At 48.6% G+C, this 11,797-nt stretch overlaps 2 pseudogenes across 2 annotated transcripts; both read right to left on the reverse strand.

Annotated features, from left to right (window-relative positions):
• Nucleotides 1-1,046: 1,046 nt before the first annotated feature.
• On the reverse strand, nt 1,047-2,325 carry LOC306655270 (histone-binding protein RBBP4-like; annotated as a pseudogene). Its single transcript has one exon. The product of its transcript is annotated as a histone-binding protein RBBP4-like (transcript).
• A 3,404-nt stretch (nt 2,326-5,729) lies between these two features.
• On the reverse strand, nt 5,730-6,222 carry LOC306653469 (small ribosomal subunit protein eS25-like; annotated as a pseudogene). The gene has a single exon. The product of its transcript is annotated as a small ribosomal subunit protein eS25-like (transcript).
• Nucleotides 6,223-11,797: the final 5,575 nt, after the last annotated feature.

Genomic DNA, 11,797 nt, shown 5'->3' on the forward strand with positions numbered 1-11,797 from the left:
ACTCCTGAATAAAAATGACATCTTGCTGTATTTATACTTCATGGCTCAGACACCTACCTCACTTGGCTCTATTCCTTACTCACTCTAGCTTTTCCTTAAATGAATCTGGAAAACTTGGGGAGATAGCCTAAGAAGAAAAATAACCACACATAATATTCCCCTTTCTGTAGCTACTTTAAATCCGGGTTGGTTACTGGAAAATTCCTGAAGAAAATTTAAATAAGTCTGACTTTGCTGAATAAAGTACCCCAGTTATGGGACTGCAAATTAGTGCAGCCACTCTGGAAAGCAGTGTGGAGATTCCTTAGAAAACTTGGAATGGACCCACCATTTGACCCAGATATCCCACTTCTCAGCCTATACCCAAAGGACTTAAAATCAGCATACTACAGAGATACAGCCACATCAATGTTCATAGCTGCTCAATTCACAATAGCCAGACTGTGGAACCAACCTAGATGTCCTTCAATTGATGAGTGGATAGAGAAACTGTGGTATATATATCCAATGGAATATTACTCAGCTATAAAGAATAATAAAATTATGGCATTTGCAGGCAAATGGATGAAATCGGAGAATATCATGTTAAGTGAGATAAGCCAATCTCAAAAACCCAAAAGAGGAATGATCTCACTGATAAGCGGATGATGACACTCAATGGGGGTGGGAGGGGGGCAAGAATGGAGGAAGGAGGGACTGTATAGAGGGAAAAGAGAGGTGGGAGGGGTGGGGGGGAAGGAAAAAAATAACAGAATGATTCAAACATCATTACTCTATGTAAATATATGAATATGCAAATGGTATGCTGTTACTCCATGTACAAACAGAAACAACATGGATCCCATTTGTTTACAATAAAAATAAATTAAAAAATAAAAATAAAAAAAATAAAGTACCCCAGTTAATATTTAGAAAACACCCACTGTTTGGGCTAATAGCAATTGTTGGTGGTAGTTCTAATAGAGGGATAGTGGGACCAAGTCTGTGTCTCAGAACCAGTGTTAAATCAATGTCAGAGTTGAGAGGGAAAAAAGGGGAATCTAAAATCACCAGTGCACACATAGAGGATCCTTGTCCTTCAGGATCTTCATCATCGTAGATGTCCCTGCCATTGTATCAGAAGACAACATCCGCCACACTTGCATGATACTGTCTTCTGATACAGAACAAAGCACCCAAGGTTCATTGGGATTCCAGGAGAAATCAGGTATCTTGGCAGTGCGACCACCATGAATAAACAATAACTCTGGTGGGCCGTCTTCTGCATCTTCTGGGGATTGTTCTTCTCCAACTTTATTTAAATCCCAGACATTCAGTCTGCGATCAGTACCACTAGAAGCAAAAATAGTCTCATTGTGACCTGGGGACCACTGAGCCTGGAATGCTTCATCCTTCCGTGATTCAGAGGAACGCAACTGAAGTCTCAGATTCCTCAGATCCCACAGGGCGACAATCTTCTCAGCTGATCCTATGGCAAGTATGAACTCACTCGAAGGGTCGAAAGTGAGGCAGTTCACTTCAGCAGTGTGAGCACCTACCGTGTGGCTTGGTTTGCAAGTATTGTTTGGACGAACGTCCCAAATCACAAGTTCCCAAACGGACTCATGGAGCAGATGCCGGGAAACATCTTCTACTGCTGCCGTCTGCCCTGTAAAGATGGTCTTCGCATCGACCACTTTTCCTTCCTTTGGGGCGGCGCTGATAGCCCATAGGCAGATAGTATGGTCATCTGAAGCACTAAGTAAGTGCTCACTGAGATTTGGGTTCCAAAAAAGCCCGTGCTCCTCCTTCTGAGGTCCGCAGACACAAGTCTACGCTGCACTCTACAGAAGGGTCTGGATTAGACGGATGTTTCCTAAAGTTGAAAACAAGAACGTCACTGGGTGAAGTCTTTGTTGAAATGGTGCAAGGGTTCTGGGGTTCTGGGGCATATAATGGGCCCTGTTTACTTCCCCTTCATGGTCGATCTTGATTCCTATTTCAATTTTCCCACTAACTGAGCCAAAACCTCCAAATTCTCCTTTCTCACTGTTGTGGTGTGATACATCAAACTGCGCATCACCATTAGGGAGCCGTACACTGGCTGCCACAAGGAGGTCTTGCTCACCTGATGTGTGCACCCCCGACAAGTCGATGAATGCTGACATCTTCTCCTTCTGGTCTCGTTATATCTGGAAGCCACTGTGCTGTTAGGCTTGGCCACCCCAGAGCATGGGTCATCACCAAATCATAAAGGAAAGGGGAGGTCTCTTTCCGTGCTTTGTCCTCCTCGTGGATCACAGGTTCTTCCACCGCGGAGTCAAAGGTTGCTTCCTGGTCGGCCATGGTAGCCGTCAATCCCGGGATCGGGCATTGCGGGAGGGGCGGGGAGCCACGAGCCAACACAGGATTTTAACAGAAGGTCCCTCCCTAAGAACATTGTTCTTATAATGTCACTCTTGTCACCCTGCTGGGAACGACCCTGCTGGGAACCTGTCCCCAGGTGGGGTGGGGAGAGGGGACCCTCTCGCTGACTCGCTGTGGTGGTCACTTGTGTCCTAAAACAACACCACTTTTGCTTCTGGTGACTCCAGGTCTTCGAGAGCATGCCTTCTTTTGTCTGTCACCCAGCCTCTTCCAGAACACTGGAGGTAGAAGTGAGTGGCTCAAGCCAGGATGGAGGGAGGCAGGTGATTAGCTCTGTTACCTTATCTTTCTTCCCAGAAGCCCTGCACCCAAACAACCAACTCTGAATGATTAAGTAAGTAAATAAATAAAACTCATCCTCCTCTCCCAAGAAAATGTAGCAAAAGCTAGTCCTTTGGTACCAATAGTTACTAATATTTGAGGGGTCGGTGGTGTTCTGTAAACTCATGCAACCCAGGGGCATGGGGGAACCCCCTTATAACTTGGAAATGAGGTCAAGACTACCCACCCCACCCTTAAAGTCGCCTCTTGTTCCCATAATGAATCTCAGGCCTGAAAGCTCCCTCTGCGGGCAATGGTGAGGTGGCCATCTGAGGAGAGATTAGCAAGGGTGGGGTCCAGCACTTCAGCTGCTTTGTAAAGTCCTTGTGCTGTAAGAATCTGCTCTGTAAGTTCTAAAAAACACCTGCCTGACTCCCAGGGTGGTGGTAGTGGGGACAACACAGACCAAACTATTTAGTTCCAGATGACTCAAAAGACAAAGAGGGGGATGGGATTGCCCCAAGAGTTAAACACCACAACTTGATGTTCAGAAAACTAAAACATCAACACCGTAACGGGCAGATCTCAGGGCAGCAATGTCAGGACAGTCCCCACGCTGTAGATGACAAGCTGGGAACTCTGTGTCAGCGAGCTGTCCATCACTGTGACAAACAGCTGAGCCAAGGAAAGGTTTATTTTGGCTCAGGTTTATTTTACTTGGCCCCGTTGCTTTGGGCCTGGGGTGACACAGCACCTGCGGGCAGGAGCATGCAGCACAGGAGGCCCTTTTGCCTCAAGATGGCCAGGAAGTAGAAAGAAGGAGGGACCAGGATCCCAATGGATCCTGGTCATGCTCCCAGTGACTTAACTTTCCCCCACTGGCCTCACCTTCCAGTGGGTCCACCACCTCCCAATAGCACGGTAGGCCTGGGACGAAGCCTCGACACACGGGTCTTCGGGAACATTCAAGATCTGAACTAGCACCCCAAGAAAGTCCCTTTACTTTTTCAAACTATTTCTGCTTTCTAATATGGAGTGACAGTCATGTCTGCCCTCCTTTCCAGAGTTATGCAAATGGATGGGATGATGTCGGCAAAAGCACTTTGCAAACTGTGAAGTGTTTGCTCTTTGCAGGCAGGATGGGAGAAGTGACAGCAGCTCAGTCACATCCCTGTGGCTCTCTCGAGGTTGATGGAGTCTTTCCCCAGGTGGCTTGGTGCCCGCCTATCATGCCACCTCCTGTCTCCAGCACAAAGGCAGGGTGGAGGGCCGACAGAATCCTTCCCCAGGTTCTGCCTTGTCTCAGGGACAGTGGAAACAATCCACTGTGTCTGATCAGGCCAGACGCAGAGGGAATGGGAATATCTGTCATAAATATGCGTGCTCCTTCCCTGACATGGAGTTTCCAAATCTCCTTCTACAGTCAGAGCCCGACTCTCCCCAAACCACTCTTCCTCTCGGAACCATTACTGTCATACCAAGAGCAGTGGCGACGCAGCGTGTCTTAAAAATATGTCACTCTTCCTCCTGGGACTCTTTTTTCTAAGCTGCAAACACTTTTTCTTCAAGTTTTGATGCTGGCACCTTTTTAATCTTACTGGAAGGATCCTGCATGTTCAGGAAGTGACAAACCCCAGGACCACTTAATCTAGACAGGCAGAGCCCTGTCTGTGCCAAACCCACTCGCTGCTGGGTGTGGTGGTGCACGCCTGTAATCCCAGTGACGCAGGAGGCTGAAGCAGGAGGATCACAAGTTCGAAGCCAGCCTGGGCAACTTAGCAAGGCCCTCTCAAAATAAGAATGTTTTAAAAAGCGCTGAGGATGTTCTTCCATGATAGAGTACCCTGGGTTCCGGCTACAAATCCCCAGTACCACCACCACCAACAACAAAAAAAACAAGCCCACTCACCGTTGACACAAACATACCTATCTTTGGAAGGCCAGCCTGTGTCACTAAATGACTTTGGCACTAAAAAATGTTTTGTGGGGCTCAACAAAGCCCCAATCCAACCCCAAACCCAATCAGGCATATCCAAGTCTAGGCATCTCACCTGCCTCCCAAACCTCTGGCCAGCTTCCCGGGTGGGGAAGGGGGTGTGTGGTGTGCTCTGCGTCAGATGGTGGGTAGTTACAATAGTGGTTGGATCCATGCTTCCCGGCCCCCCACCCCCGCCCAGCATTGGTCTTAGGTTGATTTGGTTAGAAAGGTTCTGTTGATATAGGATTTGGTCCCATTGTCTGCCATTGTGCATTAGAACATTGTACCTTTTACTACTCCTGTATAATATGTGTCCCTGCACATCTGGTGGGCGGTGCTCACCACTCACACATCCTTTGCTGGCCCCATCTGTGGTTCTGTGGCAATCCCTCAGGCGAAGGGCTTGGCCCCGTGGAGAGGAGCGCCACCACCTCCCCCTGCCCCCGGGCTGGCCGGGAAGGAACTCCAGTTTTCCTGTCCAGTCCCCGCTCTCACGCCTCTTCCCCTCCTCCTGCCGCCTGACACTGGGGCCAAGCAGGGCACTGCCAGGATAAAGGGTGGGACTGGCAAGGGTTTCCCACTGTGCCTCTAAATGACACGGTGACTGCAGATGGAAGGCCTTGCTCTCCATAGACTGGGGATCGGGTCGCCCCAGCAATGCCGGAGCGCGCCATCCCTGAAAGCAGAGGGACACACTCACGCGAGGGGACTTGTCTGGACAGGTCCGTAATTCACTGCCCTTCTTCAAATGGGGAGAGAAACCATGGAAACCAGAGTGAAGTGAGAAACGGAAGTGTTTCATTACCTTTGTAACTTGTTTAAAATCTCTTTCAACATGGCCAGAGACCGTATCTGAACTGTGGAGACACACAAGATTTCTTTTAAAAGAACACGAAACATCACTTCCACACAAAATGCAATGTCTAGAATGCAGAAGAAACCTCAGTAGGCATCAGACAGTAGGAGGCAACAAAGGCACGTCACAGCCAAAATGGAACATCGGCACAGTATTCTCTCTCTCTCTCTTTTTTTTTTTTTTTTTTTTTTTTTGGTACTAGGAATTGAACCCAGGGGTTCTTTTTTTTTTTTTTTTTTTTTTAATAAAATTTTATTTTTCCAAATGTACAGTTGATTGGACCTGTTCATGCATCTTCACCAGCAGCAGGGGCATCTCCACCCTTGGTATTTCTGGTGTAAATTACTTGAGCTCTGTGCTTTGAAACCAGTTTGATAAGTCCTTTACTGAGGAGCTCCTGAAGGCTACCCTGACTAGGGAACCTTGAATCTTCAGTCTCTCTGAGAGGACAGCTGGGGTTATAAGCTTATAGTTGGGAACTTCCTTACAGAGTTTGTTGTAAGTAGCTTTGTCAAACAAGACTAGATTGTTGAGCTTATCCCGAACTTTTCCTTTGGACCACTTCTTCTTTTTGGCTTTGCCCCCAGATTTGTTCACTGGGTCCTTGTCTTTCTTGGCTGACTTTCCGGCATCTTTCTTCTTCTTGTCATCCTTGGGCGGCATTGCGAAGACTGGAGAGCACCGTCAGCTACTGCAACCTCGTCAAGATGTCGGACAAAAAGGAACCCAGGGGTTCTTAAACACTGAGACTCATTCCCAAACCTTTAAAAAATTTTTTTTCTTTCATTTTTGATACAGGGTCACACTAAATTGCTTATGTCTTGCTACGTTCCTGAGGCTGGCCTCAAACTTCCAATCCTCCTGCCTCAGCCTCCCAAGCTGCTGAGTGGCATAGTATTCTGAAAGGAATAATATGTGCACGGTACTTAGGCAACATAACAATGTTATTATATTGTTATTATATTGTATTGTTATTATATTGTTATTATATTATGTACTTAGGCAACAAAACATCGCTATTATTTTCTCATGGTGGGCAATATAAAATGATCAAGAGATGGTTTCTAGATTAAATCAAGAAGAAATGGTGCCTGGCCACTCAGAACAATTTTCTTGCATCAATTACATGATAAATAAATAAATACATATGCACCACTTCTGTGCCCATTATAATTATTATTCCTTAGAAATTTTCATTGATAAATCACTATATCTCACAAGGATCAATGACTTTTACAATGTCTTGATTGTAAATCAATCTATTTATATAGACAAGAGTCCCACAAAAAACATTTCCCTGAGGCCTGGCACACTCTCTAGGATGGCCTCTGATGACCGCTGGTGAACAATGATAAAAGGGATTTCAGAGCTATTATACTATGGGAAAAAATGACTGTCAGCACGGATGCAATGCAGTAACTTAGAGGCTTAGAAAAGAGAAATTTGTTTGTTCTCCACTTGAGCTTCTCATTCCAGGTTGGCAGGAGGATCTGTTCTGCAGGGTCGTTCAGGGACCCAGGTTCTTTGAATCTTCCGTCAGTTCCTAGAGCATCATTTCTACTGGCAGTGTCAAAGCTGCAGATTCCTGTTCTGGTTCGTGTTCTGATTCAAGGGGAGAGGAAGGAGTCTGGACAAAGCACACCCACTATCTTTTCTCTCTTTTTCTTTTGTGGTACTGGCGACTGAACCCAGGATTTTGTGCATGGTAGGCTAGCACTCTGCCACTGAGCTGTATCCCCAGCCCTCGGGTTTGTTTATTTATTTATTTATTTATTTAAATTGTGAGAAAGAATCTCACTAGGTGCCTGGACTGGCGATCCTCCAGCCTCAGCCTCTAAGGAACTAGGATTACAAGTTTGTGTCACCCCACCTGACCACACCCACTCTCTTAAGGCCTAAGTGTTGTCATCTTTTCTGCTTATATAGTACAAATTCTGCCACATGAGCATATCTAACAGCAAGGAGGGTGGGGACTGCTATCCTCAGTTGGGCAGCTATGGGCCCAACCACAAATATGTTTCTACTGATAAAGGGGGTGGAAATTTGGGGGAAACTTGGGTTTCCCATTTTATTGGGGGACCCATAAAATGGGGACCCATTTTATTGAAACTTCTCACTAACTTTGTCCTAGAGACACCTATGAGAGTTTCTGTTTGTCACCTGGAGGCTCATTTGAACAGTCCTGGCGCAGGCTTTATAACAGTCACTCGGTGAAGTCCTGCTTATAGTGTTAGCTCTTACCTTGATCAATTTAAGAGTGAGCTGCCTTTGGTATAAAGGTTGTCGTTGCTATCTATTGCTTTTTGTCCTCTGCAATCCTTTTTCAGCTGACTTCTAGAAGTTGTATCTTTACTTTCCTCTTGGAAGCCCCTGCCTTTCTGTCCTCCTTGTCCTGCTGGCAGAGTTGACCCCATGTCAAGGTGCAAAGGTCATGTGACTACAGCCTGACCAATTAGACCACTGCATTCCCTGGCCCTGGTGTCTTGCCAATAAAGTGCGATGAGACTTCTCCTAGGACTGGAGAAGAAAGTACTTCCTGTGTGCTTTCCTCCCCTGGTCTCAAACCCGGGCAGATCTGGGACTGCGCCACAGGCAGCCATATTGCCCCTGCAAGAAGACAGGATGGAGAAGAGCAGAATCAGGAGGTGAAGACAAGAACAAGTGCTGGGGATCCTGCTTGAGTCCTAGGACCAAGCTTAGCCTCCCCCGGCACTGTGCCTCATCCCTGGTCCTCTCAGTTCCATGAGATGACATCTAACATTCCCTCTCCTTTAAGTCATTTGTGGGTGAATTAGCTGCTTCTTGGTGCACCCAAGAGAGCACTGGTACAAAGCCCATGTAGACTCGACTCTTTTTAAATCTTTTTTTTGCACAGAGCACACATTTCCTCGGGAATGCGTCGCCTACGCCACGCTGGAGCTCCTTAGCTATCCGATCACTGACTAGGGATGCTACTTACCATGGTTCTCGACTGGGCTGATTTTGGCCCCCCCAGCGGCATTGGCAATGTCAGGAAGCAGTTCTGATTGTCGTGGGGGGCAGTTAGGAGGGTGCTGCCGGATATCCATTCTGTGGATAAAGGCCAGGGATAGTCTAAACGTCCTACGTCGCAGAGTGGAGCCTCTCCCCACCCGCCAGCAGAATCATCCAACCCAAATGTCATTATGCTTCGTGTTTCAGTCCTATCGGTCTACTTAACAAAATACCTTAGGCTGGGCAATTTACAGGCAACAAAGATTCATTGCTCATGGTTCTGGAGGGTGGGGAGTCTAGGATCAAGTCACCAGCAGGTTCCAGGTATGGTGAAAACCGGTTCCTCCTACATGATACCTTCCACATATCCTCACAAGGCAGAAGGGGCCAACAAGTGTGGAAGCCGTCCTTATCTAGCAGAATCAGACTAGAACCCTGTCTAGTTCCCCTAAGAGAATGGCTCCCCTAACTCCACCCTATCCTGTCCATCACAGAAGAAGCTCCTCCCAGTTTTGGCCCCCTTTTCCTGTGTGACTATAAAATGAAGGAGAGTTGGGCTACTCCATGTTGTTGGAGGCCAGAGTTGGTATGGCCAGAACCGTCACGCCCCCTCTCTTTTAAAAGGAATATTGGATCTTGTGTGTGTGTGGTTTTTTTTGTTTGTTTTGCGGTGCTGGGGATTTGAACCCAGGGCCTTGGGCTTGGGAGGCAAGCACTCTACCAACTGAGCTATCTCCCCAGCCCGCTTGTGTGTTTTTTGATTAGATAAGTTATGGGTAATTGATGGGATTACAGTCAACATCATCCTCTGGCAGTTAACCCTTTCTCACCCATGTGGGACGCGGCTGAGAGACCCCATGAACAAGCTCCCGCGGGCCTTTGGTAAGAGCCTTCCCACTCAGGAGGCCAGAGCCTCTGCGGCCTAATCACCTTCCAACGGGCCGAGTGCACTGGGGAGACACAGCCTTCAGACCCCAGCTCCCTGCCAAGGAGCGCCTGGCCTCTCCAGAGCCTCTGCAGAGCCAGCATGCTGCAAGAGACAGACTCGCTGGAAAGGCCGCCCCCAAGACCATCCTGGGCTTGTCGGCTCCAGGTCAAGTGACATCCACTTCACAGTTAAGCAATTTCCCTGTTTGGGGAGCTGCTGTTGGCTGGTGGGGGACTCTGACTGTTTCTAGGCACCAAGGTCAAGGAGAGCAAGAGAAAGGGTGGCCCGAAGACAAGAGATTCCGTTTAGGATCTAGCAGTTTAGGAACGCAGTTCGGCAAATGTTAGGAGTCCTCTCTCCTCTTGGTTGTGAAGATTGAAGCTGGTGAGGTCCCGAAGGCCTCTGGCAGTGGTGACGTTTGGTGCTATAACAGAGAATCAGGGTCTCTGCTTCCTGAACCTCTGGGGGCATGGGGGGCTTTCTTAGAAGCCTGTCTGTGGGATGCCAGGTCCTCCAGGTTTTGCTCTCCAGGCTTATTTGCATCCCTGCCCTCACCTCTGTCCAGCGGGCCCTCTGCTCAGCAAGCTCCTTGCGAGGAGCTGGAACCTGCCTGGTGGGGTCTGGTCTGCAGACCAATGCTCTGCAGGCCTGGACCCTCCCCAGCCCCAGTTCCTGACTGGCCCCAGTGCGTTTTCTCCAGGGGCATCCTCCTTGACAAAGCCTGACTCTTAAAAAAGAACAGCGCTAGTCCCAAGCTTTGGGCAAGGACAGTGAGAGAGGGGTGACTCAGAGACAGCTGATCATTGGAGAGATCTAAAGGACTGGGTAGATCACACTTCCATCATCCCTGGGGAATGTTTCCATGAGTAGACCAGCTCCCTGCTCCCTCTGGTCCTCCCTCCCTGCTCGGTTGACTTGGCTCAAAGCTTTCCAACAAACAGCTTGTTTCCCAGGGCAGAGCTCTCTCCTCAGACTCCGGGCCAGCCTCCTCCTCCAGGGGAAGTCAGGCCAGGGCAGGGTGAGGAGTTCGGAGGGTGTGGGTGTTGAGTGCTGGGACAAAAAGTCCTTTTTTGTTGTTGTTCTTTGTGTCATTTCCAGACAGATAGGAAGGAAAAAAGAGTAAACATTCTTCAGTTCTGGACCAAAGCTGAGAAAGAATCAGAAGCCTCCCTGAACCACGGCTCTGCCTTTGGCGGATAGACATTCAAGGCCCACTTCCTGGACAAGGTCCGAGTTCAGTGAAACCAACCTGCGGGACGTGAGAGGTGATCAAAATGCAACCCCACTGTGTGGCCTCCCGTGGTCCCTTTGAACTTGATGGCAAGGGGAACCGTTCCCCTTTCCTTGCGTGGAGATCTGCAGCCCTTTAGCGCTGCTTCTGGTCATGCCTAGGTTTGTTCATTCTAGGTCAGGAAACCCTCTGTCAATCTAGAGACTTAAAGCATCTGTCAAGCGTGCTTGCCTAAGCATGCACAGAGCCCTGGGTTCAACCCCAGCACTGTGTGCGTGCATGCACACACTCACACTCACACACACACACACACACACACACACACACACACGATATTCAAAGTCATGAAATGACACTTTCATCTTTCTTCAAAGACAAATCTTCTCCCCCCTGCCCTAGTTTAGGTCTGTAGTTGGGGGCCGCTGGTCTCCAGGGATGTGGGCTTGGTAGGTTTTTGCTGTTTCCCCACCTGAACACCCGCACTGCCCCACTTGCTGGTTGCTTTGGGGATCCAAATAGTGGAGGAGGAGGGGGAGGAGGAGAAGGAAATAGGGTCATCGGGTGATTTGTGTTTGACCCCATGAGTGCCAGCTCTCTGAGCCTGGCTGATAGTGAAAATTCTTCCCTAGAAGATTCCCTGTGCTCTTAAGAGATTCCTTGTCTCTGGGTTTCCCCTGAAGTTCCCTGATCTGCACCTCCACTCCGGGTTAAGGATTTGTGACTCCATCTTCAGTCCTGGACTCTAAATCTCCCCCCAACTTCCTCCTGCTGAGATCCCCTGGCCCTTCTAGGAAACCCTCCTTAAAGGAACCCCACGTGGGTCCTCTCTCCCCGCATGACCAGATCTGAACCCTGGCTGGTCCATGGGAAGATCCTGGCCCCATTCCCAGTGCAGTCTCTCCTCCAGGCCCAGAACATGGGCCACAGCTCTGACGGCTCTGTCAAAGCCCCCATTCCTGGGCTTGGTCGCTGGGGATGGGGTGGTAGGGATGGAGCTTACTGCATGGTTTTGCCCTCTCTGAAGGGTTCTAATCCCTAGCCTCCCAGCCCCCCACTCTTTGCACTCTGATCCTGTTTTTTTTCTTTTTCTTTTTCTCACTGGGAATTGAATCCAAGGACAGTGCTCTACCACTCAGATTCACCCCCCAAGTTCCCACTTTGAGC

The sequence above is a fragment of the Sciurus vulgaris genome, assembly GCF_902686455.1.
Source record: "Sciurus vulgaris genome assembly, chromosome: 2".
Taxonomy (NCBI): domain Eukaryota; kingdom Metazoa; phylum Chordata; class Mammalia; order Rodentia; family Sciuridae; genus Sciurus; species Sciurus vulgaris.